Source organism: Nipponia nippon, unplaced genomic scaffold, assembly GCF_047370975.1.
Source record: "Nipponia nippon isolate SJK-2023a ecotype South Korea unplaced genomic scaffold, ASM4737097v1 scaffold_5, whole genome shotgun sequence".
Lineage (NCBI taxonomy): Eukaryota > Metazoa > Chordata > Aves > Pelecaniformes > Threskiornithidae > Nipponia > Nipponia nippon.
Genome location: NW_028262369.1, coordinates 63,532,544 through 63,550,761, shown reverse-complemented (window position 1 = coordinate 63,550,761; position 18,218 = coordinate 63,532,544). Strand labels below are relative to the sequence as shown.

The window sequence follows — 18,218 nt, the reverse complement described above, 5'->3', positions numbered from 1 at the left end:
ATTGGAAATCCTGATCTCAGGCTTATGTCCTAGGCATAAATATTTTTTTTTCTTCTTTTATTAACTATTCAAAACCTTTAATGCTCACCACGTTTGCCCTCATTCTAAATTTCACTACATCAGCCACTGCAGGTATCGTTACAAAAGTACGCATGATCCACAAACCGTGACATTTGTGAGGGGGACAGCAGCAGGGAAGGCAACTGTTGGGCACAGCTCGAACCACTGACACCCTGGTATAGTTCTGACACATTAAAAAAACCTGAAATTAAGCTAACAATTTTTCAAAGTTAAAATGTAAATTCAGAGGGTCACGATTCTACTATTGTATTTAGCTTAATTGTAAACAACATGCCTGTGAGGATTGTATGAGCACTACTCACTGAAGAAGCATCGAAATATTGAGATAACTTTTACTCTGAGAGATGCTGGGAAACATAAACCCATACAATTTATAAATGCTCCCAATAGCTGAGTTTGCAGAATTGTTATAGCTGAGCACATTCTATCAAGAAACAAAAGAAAATGGATTGTATTTATGAGACACAGCAGCCTCCACATACTTTTTTTGAAACTACTTGTTCATGGCCTAGAAGCCTTTGTAAATGTTGTGATAAAGTAAGTGCCAGAATAGGGAGCAGTCATGCATGTGATAGGAAAATTCACTAGCGTGGCAGGGGAATATATATGAATGCTTGCATTTGTTTGTTTGCTTGTTCATGTTTTTTACAGCAGACAGACTTATATTGGATGCTCTGAAACACTTCTAAAATATGCAGGATTTTACAAAATAGCTTTGTAATTATAAGGAAGAAATGTTCTGCTTTCTTTTAAGAATGATTACAGGAAATTGGTCATGGCAATTTAATATCCTGTGTTATGTGGCTTGATCTCTCCCCATTCTCTGCTAACCTGCTGGAAAAGGTTGCTGTTGATTTATGCTTTTGTTTGTGAATTACACTGTAGAGTATCAGAAGCAATAAGAGCTGGAAAATTGCTTCTTACAGTCAATGACCTCCTTGTAGTTTACTTCCTTATTTTATCATAATGAAGACATATTCACATGATGAAGATTTCCCTACCAAAGAGAAGCTCTGATCCTTGACCTTAATGACAATGTTTTTCTACCTGCTCAAAGCATTACCAGTATTTTAGTGACAGCCAACTTCGAGCAGAGATTTAAATAGGGTTTGTTATACGGTGATAAAAGTGCAGTCTACTGAAATAACTACTGCTGTTAAGAAAACAATGGTTTATCCTTTAGATTACACTACCTCTCATATAAGCTTTGATTTCTCTTCACTGGCTAATTCATCTTCTAAACAGGACCAGCATTGCTTGATCACCACTGTTAAGACTATTTATTTGTACCTCAAAATGAAATAGAAGTCTCTAATAAGGTCCCAAAGACTACCGAAATCAGTGGGAGGCTTTTCCTTGACTCGGGAGGATCTGATCAATCTCTATATGCACAGAGTAATTACATTTTTTTCAGATGAGGTACAGAGGGCCGCCTTCTCCTGTCACCGATGCTCATGTAAATGAGGATTAACGCCATCGCAGTTGAGTTAATGGAATTACATTGCTATATGTGACAACCAAATCAGGTGCTCAGCAGGGGCACTTTCCGGGTAAAGGCTGAAAGCCAGTCTGTGAAAAGACGACATGCGGATGCCTAACATCACGTTTTCTGTGAGCATAAGCACTTGTTACAAATGACAGGTGGAGTGCTGCAATGTGCAGAGTTGTGGTCAGCTAGTTAGGATCAAATTGGGCACCCTGAATGTGGCTCAGTCATTTAGCATTATTAATTGATTGTTCACAAATACAGAACTTATAAAATCCCATTATCCATCAGTCTCTGCCTTGTAATTCTCCAAAACCAACCTTCTCGTCCATGCTTATGTCAAGGTCAACCCTACTTGACACTGGGGTAGGAGTACCAAAGATGTTAAGCTCCGAGGTTTGTCAGAAGAGGTGGCATGAAACGACCAAGGAGACAGATTAATATTCCCACTGAAGAAGTGTTTACAGAGCAGATTCAACCATTATTAGAGATTCCATGCGACAGATGGCACTGAAGAAAATCAAGCGTCATGCGTTCTGCCACTCACAGAAATACTTGTTAAATAGGATACAGAATAGTCACTAATGAAGATAACACATAAGAGTATTATTCTGCTCTAAGGCTCGATTTGACTCAGAGGAAGCATTTCCATCTATCCCAGACTGCTATTTCTTTTTACAGAATTTCTTTGATGCCTTTTTATTTTAACACCTTTTGTTCTGTTACCTTGATGATATGGCAGTAAGCAGTGGAATGAGATTTCTCCTAGGTTTCTTGACAAATTTCATTCCCTAAAAAAAAAAAAAAAAACAAAAACAAAAACCTGAGGTTGTTTTCTTTGTCTTCCTTACTTGTGCCACTCCAATTAGAGCCACCCTCTGTTGATGAGCTCTTGCTTGTCTCATCTTGTTAGATGATGTAGTCTTTACACTAAACATTTTTGTATGCAGATTTTTGATGTCTCCTTAATTTAAATACCTACTGTCTTCCTGCAAATTTAATAACCTATTATTCCGTCATGTTCATGCTTGTTTTATTCAAATTTTTATATCTTGGTTTACAGATTATCTCAGGTAGCATATAAAGATAAAGTAAAAGCAAATTCTCAAGGTTTTTTTAAATTAAAGTAATAAGTACGAAATTAGTATACATGAAATTAAAAAATAATGTCAAAAGTTCCACTCCCCCCTCCCCCAGGCCACTGGGCTAATCTGATAAACATGTATCAATTACTGTATTGAATAACAGATATATGCACAGGGCTGATGAGTTTACCCTCTGCTTATGGCTCTCCAGCTTCAATTACTAGCTAATCCCTATAAGTCTAGAATGACTGAAAAATGGCAGTGACCCAGTGAAAGCCCAATTTTAGAAATGACATTCAAAAAGTTTCAATAGAAGGGAAGAAACATACTTAATTACAAAGTAATTTAGGTCCTGGGTGTTCAGAAAATCTCTTGGGAGATACAGATTGTAATTCTTAGAATTGAAATAGGAGCAGAAGTCAGGTCCCCCACTCCAAAAGCACATGGCCACCATGAAATACCTACAACTGGACAAAATGAGGATCCCTCACAGAAGTGGCATGTTCCGAGATTGCTGACTGAATTGAGCTCTTTCATCAAAGGCCACCTACATTTCCAGATCCCACCGGGGTTTGGGCTTTCAGAGAGACTCTGAAGATACATGAAGGAGTAACTCCAGATCCCTGCGAGTATTACAGTAAAATAGTAAAGCGCCTATGCAATGAGAACAGTAACTGAAATATTCCTTTGACATGAAATAAAATTCTTCTGACTTACATGGTTACATCCTACCCAGCTCATTTCAGACATCAAGGTTTCCTGTTGGACCCAGGCAAAGATCAATGTTCTCTCAGGACCAATGCTTCAAATGAGAACAGAATGTCAAGGAGATCAAAGACATACTAAAAAGCATAAAAAATTTCTGAATCTTATGTCCCTTTTCCACTTAATCAAGAATTTTCCAAGAAGTTGCCATGCTGCTGTAGAGAGGAATGTAAAGAACCAAAAGACCACAGAATTGAAGCTGAGAGGAATGTACAATCACAAGAACATTTATGTTATTGCTGAGATACAACTGGATCATCACCACCACGCTCACAGCAACCAACTGAAGGGCACCAGTATGTCAGTTCTACTAGACTATTTTTCCAATTATTAAGTTTCCTGTTACAAAGCAGAGGAAATTATGTTTATACTATCAATAATGTAATCAATTACAGCGAACAATTGCAACATCTTACACTAGAATTTATTTCGGGACTTACTGCTAATTACCACCCAGAAGCTTTATCGTTCAGCATAACTCAAAGGAATTAATTGCATTTATCACAGGGCAGAGGTGAAACTTGCAGGTTTAGTCAGGAGCTGTGTCCATGGCAATAACCAAAAATTAAATTAATTCAGTCTTCAAGTCCTCTTTCTGAAACAGTAATACCTTTATCTGTCTTCTACCTCTTTCATCACCTAGCAGCTGTTTTTTTACAGACACTTCAATTTTATAAACACACGAATATTTCTTACTTGCTCTTATTTTTTCTCTGTACCCCTGTAAACTCTTTAATACTCCAGCAATAAAGAATATTTCATTTCCAGTCTTTCTCTGAGCAGCATAAAGCCATTCTTGAGACCTATCTCTTCTTATTTAAAGCTACTATTGATTACATACATCTAAAAAGATCATCTATTGACATCCTCCTGTAGTGTGCAGTTGTCCAAGTCAATTAAGAGGTATCACATGATCTTGAAATTGATATGATTTTGAAATTTTTCTGCCACTAAAAGCAATAGCAAGATTTTTACTGCTGAGTTTCTTTTACTGCTCTTTGTGTCTTAATTGAGCTAAATATTAGGAAAAACAGAAGCATTTCACATTCTCATCATAAACTTTCCTTTTATTCTAGTGAGGCAGTCTGTTTTTCAAGGAGAGGAAATGCACATTTCTGTGAGGTATTACAGCCAGCCAGCCAAGCTCCTACAGTGCAAAATATTAGGACATTCACAACATTTTGTAAAATATGGCATACATTTCTGTTTCTCACAAACAGACTTTAATTCGGCTCGCTCTCTACCAATGGACAGTGAGTGTCTGGGGTTTCAGGAAAAACAAGAAAAATGCAATCTGGATAGGTTTTAAATGTAGCTTGTTTTAGTTCTATCGAAAGCAGCCTGGAAGGAAGGAAGCTGAACAGCGTTCAAGAAGACAGTCTACTTTTAGAAACTTTTTGCCAAACACAGAAGACAAGGAAGCTCTTGCAGGAGGCATACAGAAACCAGAACTTTACCCCTGCAGCAGACCTTCCTACAGAGATATGTATACATTTGACAGGTTTTGACAAACTGTTGAAAACCCCGTTGCTGTCTAGGAAAGGTCATGTCCTACAAGCATGATCGCCACTGCTTTCAGCTGCATGCTACTTCTATGTGAGGGATCATAACCCGAACCTTCATTGTGCACCCCAAGTGTAACACTCACATCCCTTCAGCATATTTCATTCCTCATCCAGGGAATGGGTGAAACAAAGACATACATCGTTGCTTAAAAAAGTATAATAATTACATTTATTTCATTAATAACACGTCAATGTTCTGTCAGTGATTCATCAACCACCTCTGACAATTCTTGCTTTATTTGTAACATCTTTTTTTTCCAGTCTTGTCCCTTTAATTGTTCTCTTCTACTGAGAGGAGGATTTCCTGCCCTAGAGGGTAAATTCCACTTAATAATATAGAGTTCACTGCTGCTTGGGTCACATGCAGTCAGGAGCAGATGGAGCACGTTGTGTCCTGGCTTCCCACCAATACGAATTTAGGTGTCACATCTGCCATCTCCTCCTCATCTCTGACAACATCTGTCTGCTTCAATCCTCCATCCTGGCTTCTCCATCCCAATGACTGATTCTTCTTTCCTACTCCTAAAATGACAGAATAACAGGGAGCGCCATACAAAGTATAAAGATGTTTTGCCAGCTTTATGCCAAGAGCTAGATTCCTCAGTCAGCAGTTTTGCCTGCTACAGAGTCACTTTATGCTGCTCCAACAATTTATGGATTGTGCACTGTGTATGCTGTGATGGGCAGATTTCAGGGGGCAATGGCTATTGATTTTAATGCTTCTTGGAACCCATTGTATCATGCAAATTCAGGGAATTTTGTTTTTTCTTTGTGTTTTAGCTTTCTCTTCTGTAAAATGGCAGTAATAATTATAATCATACCATTTTCCATTTTTCTTACACAGGAGAGAAGAACCTTGGCAATTACTATGTGATATTATTAAATTGATATTAGTATTACTGAATGAAAGCAGTACTAAAAGGATCATTTACATTTTCAGAGATCAATAGGATTTCTTGATGCATATCTAGTTTCTGACATCACAGTCTAATTACCAAAACTTCACTTTATTAATGAACAGCACAGAAATGTTCAAAACGAGACATTTTTATCTCACTTTGAATCCTAAATCACTGAAGACTGGAAGAGATAAACAGCTAGGAGACTTCGTGTGGGGCCTGGTATAGGTTTTTAAAATTATATTCTTATTATATACTGGGACTTTATTAAGCTATTTTGTATTTACAGAAATCTGTTCTTCTTGAGAACATAAAGCTCTTCTTTTTTAAGGAGGAAAAAATAATGAAAAAAAAAATAAAAAGTTTGGTAAAAAGTTTAGTCTAAAAGAAATAATGCATCTGGTGGGTTTAGTTGAGTGGCATAGCTGTCTCTAACCTGTGTTTCCAGTTGTGCAGATATGATGTGGTGCCCCTATTGTAATCACAACCTGTGGGAAGGATGCTTATCCTGGTAGACTAATCCTACAGACAAATTTGAGAAGACCAAGGTACTCCAGCTGCTAAGATTGTGTTCAGAGACACTTTCCACCTATATGGGAGAAACATCCAGCTGGCTGCCCAGGAGACAGGTAAGGGAATTCTCTCCTAGAACCACAGCAGCTGGATGTTAAAATTCATAAGTCAGGCTATGACTTTCAAGGCAACAAGCTGTCCTTGGCAAACTGCCCCTTCCTGCAAGCAGAAAATTATTTAAGTAATGACTGTCAGTCCCCATTCACAAATTTCCCTCCTTCCCAAAGTTATAACACTCCAAGGCACAGTGGAATCAAATCAGTACAATTACAGGGTGTTACAATAACAACCATTACCCAAAATTAGAAAGCTAAGACTCAAAGTACTCTTTTTACCATCAGAACAAGCATTTCCATAGGCTTTATTGAGGTCCTGAGCCTGGGGATACACCTGCAGGTCAATGATGTCACTGAGCTCTTGAGAAAAAAAAATACAACTATATTAAACTAGAAACATCATGAAAACCATAGGCAATGAGGAGGGGAAAAAAGAATTTAGAACAGTCATATTCCTGCTGAAATCCACCATTTCTGCTGAGGGACTTTGCAAATACTGCATCCAAGTTGGAATTCAAGATATGAACTCCAGGGGCCTCATGCTTTTTTCCAAACATGCTTGAAAACCATTTTAAAGCAGTTTATCTCCTGTCCACATAGAGATATTCATGTCTCATGTCTAACATAAAATGGTTTAAATATGAAAGATTTCTTTGAATGTCTCTAAGCAGTTTAGGTAATTGCTTCAAACAGTGTTTCCTGCTTGAGAAATGCAGCACACACCTCCCCACCCACTCCATGGCAGCCTACAAGTTTTGATTTAAAGCAATTAAAAATAAATGGCATCTTGTCTTACTCATCACCATTTTGCTCCAAAAAAAGGTTATATAATATAATGTCAAAGTGTGATGTAATTATATGTAATATTACAATGAGAACCCAGTCTTCAGAAAACGAGTATAAATCCAATATGCTGAAAATCAGCTTTTAAGAATTTTCTTTGCTATTCATAAATCCCTTACAGACAGTCCTTCAATTCTAAAGGTTCAGCTTGAGACAATGTTTTAGGCCTATGTGTCATAAAAAGGTATTTAACATTTGTTTTAAAAACAGTAAGTATGGCAATCATCTGTTGTGTGGGGACACAGCAAAATACATTAAATGTAAAGTTTGCTGGAACAATGAACTGTGCTTACATTCAGATATAAATCTGAAAAATGGAAAGCTGTCCGAAGCTTGGACTAGTGCTCAGATTGAAACCTAATTGATCTTTAATCCTCTATTCATTGCAGAAAACAGGAAAATTACAGATTGCAAATGACAGCGTTGTTAAACCCCAGGAGTGTGGAAGCTTCTCAAAAAACCACCGAAGGGATGTGTATTATGCCAGTTTTGTCATTAATTCACCTATCCTAATTTGTTTTGAAGAATCTTCACACAATAAAAGCAAAGCAAAATAAGAAAAAAATTTTACGGCAGAACATTTCTACTATAGGACATACCAGCTTTTGGTTTTGCAGGTGTCCTGCCTATGCAGTTGATGTGCAAATTTAGTTACTTGTAATTAATGAGTACCAGGTTTTATATACTATAAAACCTTAAAATGGAATAGAAGTATAGTCAGACACTCTGACTACAAAACTCACTACTCTATAGGATACAGAATGGCGTCCAGTACCAAACTCAGAGGAAAAAGTCCTTCCAACTTCACAAGCAAATACTGATATCTGCTTTTATTTGGGGGGGTTAGGGTGTCTGCCTCTTGTATAAAGTGGGTACATTTTACAACAATTTCGCTAAGACAATGTGCTTATTGATTGCTTTTTCAAATGCTGTAGAGGGTTACGTACAAATCTTTACCAAAATTTTATTACATCTGCTGCTTTACCCTAACCTCACATCCTTTTCATTTAAGCATGTTATGAGCAGTCAAAGAAGAGGTATGATTTGTTCTTGACAGTCCACCATATCTGCAGCTTATTCACAGTTTCTACATATATACATATGGATTATTTAATTTTACAGCATCTTTTTTGCATTTTGTAATTAGGCTGTCTGCTTAATATTTCCTGAAACACTCTGTATTCCATCTGTCTTTGGAAATAATGCTTATTTTGGGCCTTCTCTAGTTCTCTGGGATTTTACCCAATTTTAAGCACAGACATTGCTTTAGTTAGTTCTGAAACGTCCTAAAGTAAAATTCATCAGAACCTGTTTAGCTGACAGCATTAACTGATGTAAGAGTTCTTTGACCTGTTCTTTATTCTGTTCCTGTCCTCTGCTGTGTTTTAATAATTGCACTAAAAATAATTAACCTTATAGGGGAAAACTGAAACAGAACAGGCAGTTAATACTCTATATCTTCTGCTGTTTGCTCACCTTTCTCATGAAGTCATTTTGCACTAGTTCAACAGTAATTTATTTTAAATCCTTCCTTAAATTAAATGGCCACACATTTTCATGTAGACAAAGTTTCTATTCTACAGTGCAATGGATTTTTTCTAAACGTTCAGGTTCAAAGATAACCACTTTACAATAAATTGTGGCAGGATTCAGCAGAACATGGAAACCTTTGCTGCCATTAAACTGTACAACACCAAATACAGTCAGTAAGATAAAAATCTAACAATCCTGTGAGTTTTTCCGCAATACAGACCTACATGGAAAAGACTGACACACACCACCACATTAAGTCTGTATATATGCCCAGCATATTTCAATTAACACCAGCAAGTCTATGGTCATGAAGGCAAGTTAAGGAGATAATTCTTGACTAAAAATCATTTATTCCAAATAAAACACTAGCAGTTATTTTTACGTTAAGACTGCAGTTTTACCAGCAGTGATGAATAATATCACAAGCAAAAACTAAAAGCTTTTCTTTTTTAAGTCAGTCACTGAATCACCTGTAAACAACGTAGCAATCCTTTTATAGTGGCTTGTGCGTGAAAACTGATTTTGTTGATTAAGCAGGAATACATCTCAATGGCCACTTTTCCATCTGTTAAAATAATGGAGTGTCAAATGCTAAAAACCTTTGTTGGATACCAGCTCTTGCCTCCTGATAATCATCATGCATCTCTTTTATAGTGCCTAAGACAGATCCATAACATTACCATCATTACTCTCAGAAGCAGATCTGTCTCTCCGTGTATTTTATATAAAAAGTACTGAAATCTCAGACTTTGCTAGGACCCCGTTTCACGTGTTACCACCTCCATTCCCAGTTTCTCAGGCTTTCTCTTGCAGGGATCTGGTCTCCATCCAATAAAAGTCAACACGGATCTACGGATTACAAGATTCAGAAGTATTTCATCAGGTGTTTTGCCTACTGAAGACCCAAAGATAATCTGTCAAAAGACACCACAGGACATTGTACTTTGGCTGAAAAAAATGATTAAACATGTTTTGTCTAGTCTTGCAAAGGATGAAGCGCTCAAAGCTCTGCATTTTACTTTTGCTTAACCTCACAGCTGTAAAGTAAAATATTTAGTGATTTTGAAATACCATTAGGACAAATCTTTCTACTCTCCCTTTTTTAACTTAATATAAGGGGTGGAAACACTAATATTTCCTGTGTGGCCAGAAAGAGGCAGAACACAGTCATAGTGAGTGGTTAATCCCCTTTCAGCAATGAAATATCCTTATCTCCCTAGTACACAATCTTACCACAGGAATTATTAGTGTTTGTACTATACTGGTCCTAATCTACAGTTTGAAACACATCAGTTCCACAGAAAGATGTAACAACTTCCTAGATTACACAGTGGAGCGATTAGCCCTAAAGCAGATCAATAACATCAATGGTTTGAGCTTGAGGATAAATAAAACCTGATATTGGTAACAGGTTAATTGTGTTTCCAGCTGCTCATGCCAGTGATAAAAATTTGGTAAGACTGAAGATTTCAAAGCCTTGTTGTTTTTTTTTTTTGTTAAGGCTAAACTAAAGGTCTAAGCTTAGACCATAACTCAATTAGGCTGAGAGATATATACACAAACAAGAAAATAAAACCAAGGAATTTAATCTTATGAAGTGTGATCCTAACTCTGCTACAGTGACAACCCAATGTGTCATTCTGCAAGTACGAGATCAACAGCAAGAGGCTGTTCTGCTTTGCCAGTTTAATTTAATGGAAGCTTTTCAGTTTAAACCAGAGTTTCCTTAGAAGATAACAGGGCCCAGGACCTGACCTCAACAAAGCTGATTCAGTACCTTGGTGATCTTCAGCACCTGACAGGAGATTGCTTGCTGTTTTCTAACTGTAAGAAATCCTGTAAATATATGGAATGTGGCTTTTTCCCCCCCCAAGCTATACTAAACCACTCAGAGGTAAAATTGTGCATTATTGAATGATCAAGCCACTAAAAAGCAATATAGATGTAACCAACAGAGGCAATTAAATGCTTCCTTTAACACAGTGTATTGACATTAACATTTTGCCTCTCAGATTTGCTGTGCATTATGGAAAGCCTCCTAAACAAATACGCTTAGAATACAAGTACTCAACTTTTTGCATACTTAAGTGAAAGTAGTAAAATCTCAGTTACACTTGAAGTCCTATATATTTTCCCACAGTTTGAAATGGTTTCTGGCAGCAGTGTGTTAACAGAGAAGTGTGTTATAAATGAGTTACATGGAGTAAAAATGATTATTTTAACATTGAATATGATTTTTCTCATTTCAATGATCATTGGATTCAAGGTGACTCAATCATGTGCTGAATCCAGGGTAGTTCAGGAGTGAAATTTAATCATAGAAAGTATCTCCTGAGAAACTAAATATAATCTTATTGTGGTAATATGGAAGCAGTCACTTACAGAAACATCTCTCATTTCAGCCTTAATTCCCCTCAGAGTTTTCTTTTTTGCACATAACTCTGCTTGCTCTCTGGAATTGTGCTTCTGCTGTTTGTGTGTTGCTCTTGCTGACCAGAATATCAGAGTTATATCTGTATGTGGCTGTAGTTACCTACATACACATTCACCCCATCTCTCACTTATGTCTTCTCATTTACTGATTAACTCTACAAAGGAAATTGTCAAAGGCATCCCTGGAGATTACATATCTAACTTCCACTGATTTCCAGAACTATCTTTTTTGTTTCCCCATAGAAATTAACTGGCTAACATTTGCACATTTGAAAAGCTTTGCTTATCACCACCAACGGTTTTGCTGAACCTCTGTGGTTTCAGTCCTAGTAATCATATGTGTCCCTGTACAATCTTTACATTTTTTTTTTTTTTAGTAGACAGATGTGTTATATAACTCTGTGTGCAGTTAGCTTTGAGAATTCGGTAAACATTAAAATTACTCTCTTTCTCTTTCCCACATATAAATCCCTTGTAAAAGATGTTTTCCAATTAATGTTTTTAGATATACTTGCCTTTTTGTCTACTTTTTTAATTAAGTTACTTTCTAATTCAATTTAAGTAGATGTCCAAGATAAGATTTCAGTATTAGTTAAGAAGCCTCCTGGTAAAACTCACTGTAGAAGAAAAAGAATATAACAGCAGCAACAAGCCTCCTATAGTCCCATATTTCCTAAAAATGAAATATTGCTAATTAAAATTCTACCCCCTTTCAAAGGAAGAAAAGCACCTTGTTATGATTCAGTTTTCCTAATCTCTGTGTAAACAATTATAAAATGCAAATATTTGTCCATTTATGCATAAAGCAATCACCATTTTTCTTTTCAAAATAAATAGGTGTGGAAGTCAGTTTTAGCAATAGTCCCTGGACTCGGTGAGAGCCACTATCTGACCAGACCAGCAGACAAAGTGCCAGAAGCATCAAAGATTTGGAGTTCACCTGCTGCCAAATTAAAAACAGTTTCCACAATATTCTTATTCCACAAATAGTGGTCAGAGTTGGAAGTCTTTCACCACAGAATATTTTTTATTTATTTATGTCTAGGTTACAGCTTGTGCTTTAAATATATAACACTGGGGTACCCTCTAGCAAACTACACGTTGTACTGTTTAATGTCACTAAGACTTTGTAGATACTGGGGAGCAATATTTCAAAACAGGTGATCTGACCTTTAGAGTCTTTCTGGGGATTCTAGTCATATTTGTCTCAGACAGAAATTGTATTTTGTTCTGGATTTTATTTGATAATGGAAGGTTAGGCAAATACAAACAGCCAGAGCAACAATTGCTTGCTCCTGTACAGATACAAGCACTGAATATCCCAGACGTACTGTAGGCATCTTTCTAATATTTCCATACATGTTAACTTGTAGCTTTGTCTCTTATCTGTTTAAGTTTCCACTTCTACAAAACGTGATCTTGCTGCTTTGTAGCTATATTTTTCTACCGGTTAAAAAAAAATAGGCCAAAAAGTGGCACTAAAATTTAAATAGACCATCGGGCAGATTGTCTCATCCTAATGCTGCATATTATTTGTAATGGCTTTAGTCACAAAGACAGCAGAAGGTCACTTCTCAATAAAAAAGCAAACAAACAAACAAAAAAATTTTCGCTACATTTAGGTCCTTCCACAGTGCCGAAGTAGTGCCTTATGGAAACATACGCTAAGCTGTTTTAATTAATTATGCAAGTAATTGCTTTGCAGGGAGAGAGACAGAAACCTTAGCATCTTTCGAGTACAAGTTCTGATCCTGCCCAGCAAAGCCTGTGGAAACTTTACAACTTTCAAACAGGAGCTTGTATTTCAGAGCCATCTGCAAATGCAGATGTAAACTAAAACTGATGAATCCCAGTAGTAAGAGAAGGATGAAAGGACTTGCAGCAAGATGAAAAAGAAAGAATAGGACATAGATCAATAAACCAAGTACTTTAATTGGACTGAGCTATTTGCAGGGAATATTTCAGAGGAATGAAACATTATTAGTTATCAACCGACACATTTACCAATCAATTATAAGCCATTATTTGGCCTGATAGGAAGCATTTAAAAAACGATACCTAGTTACATTTTCTACTGAAACTGGTCATGAGGATAGGTCCTTGCTTTCTAAGAGACAGTGCACCAAAACTTACCCTCCTGACCTTGTGGAGTACCCAGTGACCAAGACTACATATTTATTGCTGGCGAGAAAAAAATTAATGTTTCAGGACAAACTACTCATAAAACTTGAATACACTTGCCGTGTTGAGATTGGTCCTAGAAGAATCTCATCCCAAAAAAACTCCTACCACGTCTTACTGATTCACTTAAAATATATACTTGAATTTTCACTTGGGGGGAAAAAAAAATATATATATATATATATACACACACACACATACCAATTACAGTAACGCTCTACATATTTTATACAGTCTCCCTCCAAGAACAAATAATCCCTTAAGGGATCAAAAAAAAAAGTTATGTTGGTTAACTAGAAACAGGACGAACTGATGGTGAGAGAAAGTAAGAACTAAAGAAAAACCACTAAGGAGTAGGATTTATCTAAGCCTATTTATGAGAAGTTCTTTAATATACAAGGAACTTAAGAAAGGTCAAATATGGACTGAACATCAAGAAATGTTCCTGACATTGAAAATGCAGGCTAAAAGTAAGAATTATTCTTGACAGTGAAATTTAGCAGTCACTGAATCAATCTTCCAAAGGAAGTGCTTGGTGACCTCTTCGGCTGGAGCCCTGAGAACTAAACGAAGCAAGATGGGACATACAAAATTTTCAGAACCTTGGGGTTTACATTAACTGTCCAGACAAAAATTGGCAGGACCTACTCTGGATGACAAAAGAAAAGCTGTTTCTTTCTCACTTTGCTAGTAGTTTATGGTCAGACGCACCTGAAACTGCCAGTGTTACTTTATGTACTTTTCTAGATTATTTTTGTTCTTAACATTCATTTCTGTTACGGAAAAAGTTTTATTTCCAATGGCTGTACAATCCATATAAAGACTGTATAAAAGGCATTTATAAAAGTAAAAAATGGAAATTTCTAACAGAGCCATAAGTAAAGCAGTATGCGTTTCTCTATAATTAAAATTTCTGCCCTCATCACAAAAGTTACTACCTTCACGCAGATCTCAGAATAGTCATCTTGTTTGCACCTAGCTGTGAGGCAGAAAGCATGTGCAGTAAAAGCAGTATTAAAAGCATCCTTTAAAAGAACTACTACTGTTCCTTTCTTTTTCTATTTTACCTCAGATATTATTATATTATAATGGATTTTAGCAATACCTAACAGATGTAGAATTAAAAGCCCAGATTTAAAAACCTCATAAACCTTAAAGGTTTGTTGTTGGGTTTTTTTGGGGGGTTTGTTTTTGTTTTGTTGGGGTTTTTTTGTTTTGTTTTGTTTTTTTAAAAGCTTGTGACTCCTGGCTATCATTGCTAGAAGAGTTATTGGTATAGGATGGAGTGGGTGGGTGGAGCAGACGGCCGAGCTGCATGGAGAACAGCAAAGTGTACAGATCTGCTGCCCCTCAAGTATCCACCTCAGCTGTATGGCAAAATAGTCATTTAGTGAATAAATGAAGCAGTAAAATTATGCGAACAGGGAGGAAGTCCCCTAAGGATGCTAAGTTTCATGGACTCTGTAAGGCATTTTAGTTTGTACTTTCTGTGGGAACATGTTTAATACAGTACACACAAGTCAGCACTTACACCAGTGCAACTCCAAACTCACCCCCAGTAGCAAAATGAATCTCACATGTATTTGCATCAGTATAAAACTAGACATGAATTTAGCCTTCTTGTTATAACAGTTTGTACTTTCCCCCTTCCCCCCGCCATCTCATTCATTTAAAGCAGCAACAAAAAGACCAAAAAGTCCCCCATACGGCCGTTACCTCTTCATTATTGGCTTGGGGGATGTCAACCTGCAGTTTTTAGTGTAGGAGTAACTGTGGGTGAAAACTTTCTGAATGCCTTTGTTTTGTCTCAGTGCAGCATATAAATCAAAAATTGTTACGTGCAGCTTGCATGTTGTTTACTCTCCAGCACTATTCTAGCTGCATTTTTACAAGCTTAAGCTCAAAACAGACATTACATGGAATTTTAGACACTTCACAGCCTGTCATTGTCATTAACAGGAACTAAATGTCTATATGGACCTGTGAATTGAAAACTGTTCTAGGTCTTACCTGTACCAATGATGTAGAGATAGCAAGATTATCATCTTATCCTACAACAAATACCATTGTAGCAATCGCAATACAGTTGGGGTTGAACTATTTTCAGGCTGCTGAGGTGTCTGAATTCTGACAGGACTGCCTTTAAGAAGAAAATGCAGAACAGTAGTTTCTCCCAGAAGAATGTGGGAACCTTCTTATTTAGAGATCTGCAGAGTATCTTTCAGGATAGAGCACAGACCATTCCAAATAGGGGTTAAAAAACAATAGCTAGAGAAGCCTCCTTCTCTGTTCTTCAGGGATGAAAACTTAGCATTGAGTTTTCATGCCATGTTTGCACAGCCTGTCGCTACGTTGATCTTAAGCAACATTGGGAAGGCAATTGTTTACTGTTTTCTCTGCTAACTGCAATTTTGCTAAAGACTTTCTACGTATACTCTGCAGATGTATCATTGACAATAACAATCCTCTCTTACAGTACATCATCTGTGTGCAATCAGAGCTCACCATCTTCCAGGAGGGTTTTTCTTTCCACATTGTATAATATATAGGAATTAAGTGCCATCAGAGTACTGGAGACTACTCCGCAACTCCTCCGTTTCACTTCCAGTGCAACACCATTGCATTATGCACACGCACATAATAAGTGGCAAATTTGAGCTCTTTATACTAGACTGATTAATTTTTACCAGAGTCTTCCTATTATTGAGTAGCTTACTTCTGACGATACTTTTCTCTTAAAACTATAGACATTTAAATAGTATGAAGTTCTGCCTAATATAACTGCACAACATACTTACAGTACATAAGAGAGACAGAAATCCCTACTGAAAAACGACCTTAAGTGATCAGAAATGAGGATTTGTGAATTATACCCATACTTTAAATAGCTTTAATAAATTTAGCCACTTTTTTTTTTTTCCCTAAAAAAGCATAGTAACACTTTTAGATCAAATTTTCCTAAGGACTGCACATCCCTGAAACGTTGAAATGAAATAGGCTGAAAGAAATGTGGCATTTTCTGGTTCACTTGTTATGTATTTCCAATTTTCTGTCTAACATATGTGGAGAATTAGTACTCACTTGCACACAGAAATCGTTTCAGTTCAAATAAGTGATGGAAAAACTGGAGGAACAAAGAGTGGCTTCCATTCAGAACCTATAGAAAAAAAAAAACACAAAAGCAAAGAGTTAATTTGCTATTTACTTGTAATTCCAACCAGTTGACATTTTTAGTTCAGTTCTTCAGCAACAAGAAGCAGTTTCTTTGTGCTGATTTTCTGAAGTTTTTTTGGTTCCTGACTTCTTCCATCATCAGGCAGCTGTCTGTCCAGCTACAGCTCTCTTAACACTCTTTTAATAGGCTTAATTAAGCCGCATAGTCTCTGAGCCGCTCTTAAATTTATTTCTACCATAAATGCAATGGAGTGTTCTGGTTCCTACCATTTCTTATCACTTCTTCCTGGCTTCCTCTGTTCTATTTTGTGTTATCTTAACTATTTCTTTCTCGGTGGTGTTACGCATTCCTCTATTGCATCCCTGAGCTGTCATGCTGAAACCTCAGCACTCCTACATACATCAAGTTCAAATCCAACTTTCCAGGTGATTACCCTCTAGCTCTGTGAGATACTGTTTTCCTGAACTGTATTACAATGCCTGTCAGCAATGGATCACTCTGAATATAAATATAAAGTTGTATTTCTGCTTTTAGCTTTTTACATGCAACTTCTTGAAAGGATCTATAGACCAAAATAATTAGTGGCCGAGAGCTGAAGACCTGGCAGTGTATTGTGGTAGCTCTATTAGGAGAGCAATCAATACATCAGTGATGGTCAATAACTACCTGAATAATTATTTTCAGTCAAATCACAATCACACAGTGTTCATGATTTACCTAGAGTACGATTTTATAGCAAAAATTATGAATACAGCACATGGGGTTAGCGAAGGATAACTTCAAACAGCTTGCAAGCCCTCCAGTGGCACCTGCCATGTTACACACTGCAAAAACATCCAGTAAACTGTTAAAACCACCATATAAATACACCTATGTAGGTGCGCATCTTAGTTGTCAGATGATTTAGCAAACACGTTGTTGCCAGTGCTGTATATACATGCTGGTTTTGCTCTGAAATGTTTCAGAAATCACATATGAAGAAAGCGTAAGGTATCCTGGTGAGCACTTAGTAGCAGAAAAGAAAATCCAGACCTAGCTGGGTTAGTCAATTGATAAATTAACTTTTTTTTGGAAAGCAATGAAAGCCACAAAACAGGTGACTTGGGGGGCGGGGGGGAGAACAAAAAAAAACACTTTACTGCATTTTTTAAAATTATAAACAGTCAAAATTACCAAATGTTTAAGCTCCACTGAAAGCTTAAATCAGATTAGACTGCTAGAGGCTGTAAAGTGCCTTAGCTTTGAATTGAACATGAAGGCTAGGTGGGGATGTCAGCAGAGTCAAAATAATCCAACATGGGCAGGATCAGTCATACAGTGCTGTGCAGAAACAGGAGAATCAAAGAGCCTACTCTTTATAAATAGGAGACCATATCTAGTGACACTTACCCTTGCTTTATAAAAAGCAGTCAGAAAATAGTAGGTTCCAGTAAAGTTCATAAGCTCAGTCTGCTTCAAATGTTTCTGATCAGTATTATTTCATAGAATCGTTAAGGTTGGAAAAGACCCTTACAATCATCAAGTCCAACCATTAACCTAGCAC

At 36.8% G+C, this 18,218-nt stretch overlaps 1 long non-coding RNA gene across 4 annotated transcripts in view; it reads right to left on the bottom strand.

Moving 5' to 3' along the window:
- LOC148052287 (uncharacterized) overlaps positions 1–18,218 on the bottom strand; it is a 203,746-nt gene that overhangs the window by 18,069 nt on the left and 167,459 nt on the right. For 2 of the 4 annotated variants that reach the window (XR_015698930.1, XR_015698929.1), the window contains 3 exons: positions 16,582–16,657; positions 15,511–15,640; positions 9,133–9,735 (listed from right to left, as the gene is read on the bottom strand). This is a non-coding gene — a long non-coding RNA (uncharacterized LOC148052287). Of the gene's footprint in view, positions 1–4,596; positions 5,505–9,132; positions 9,736–15,510; positions 15,641–16,581; positions 16,658–18,218 lie in introns of those variants that run through there. The other 2 variants (XR_015698931.1, XR_015698928.1) reach the window with 2 other exon arrangements.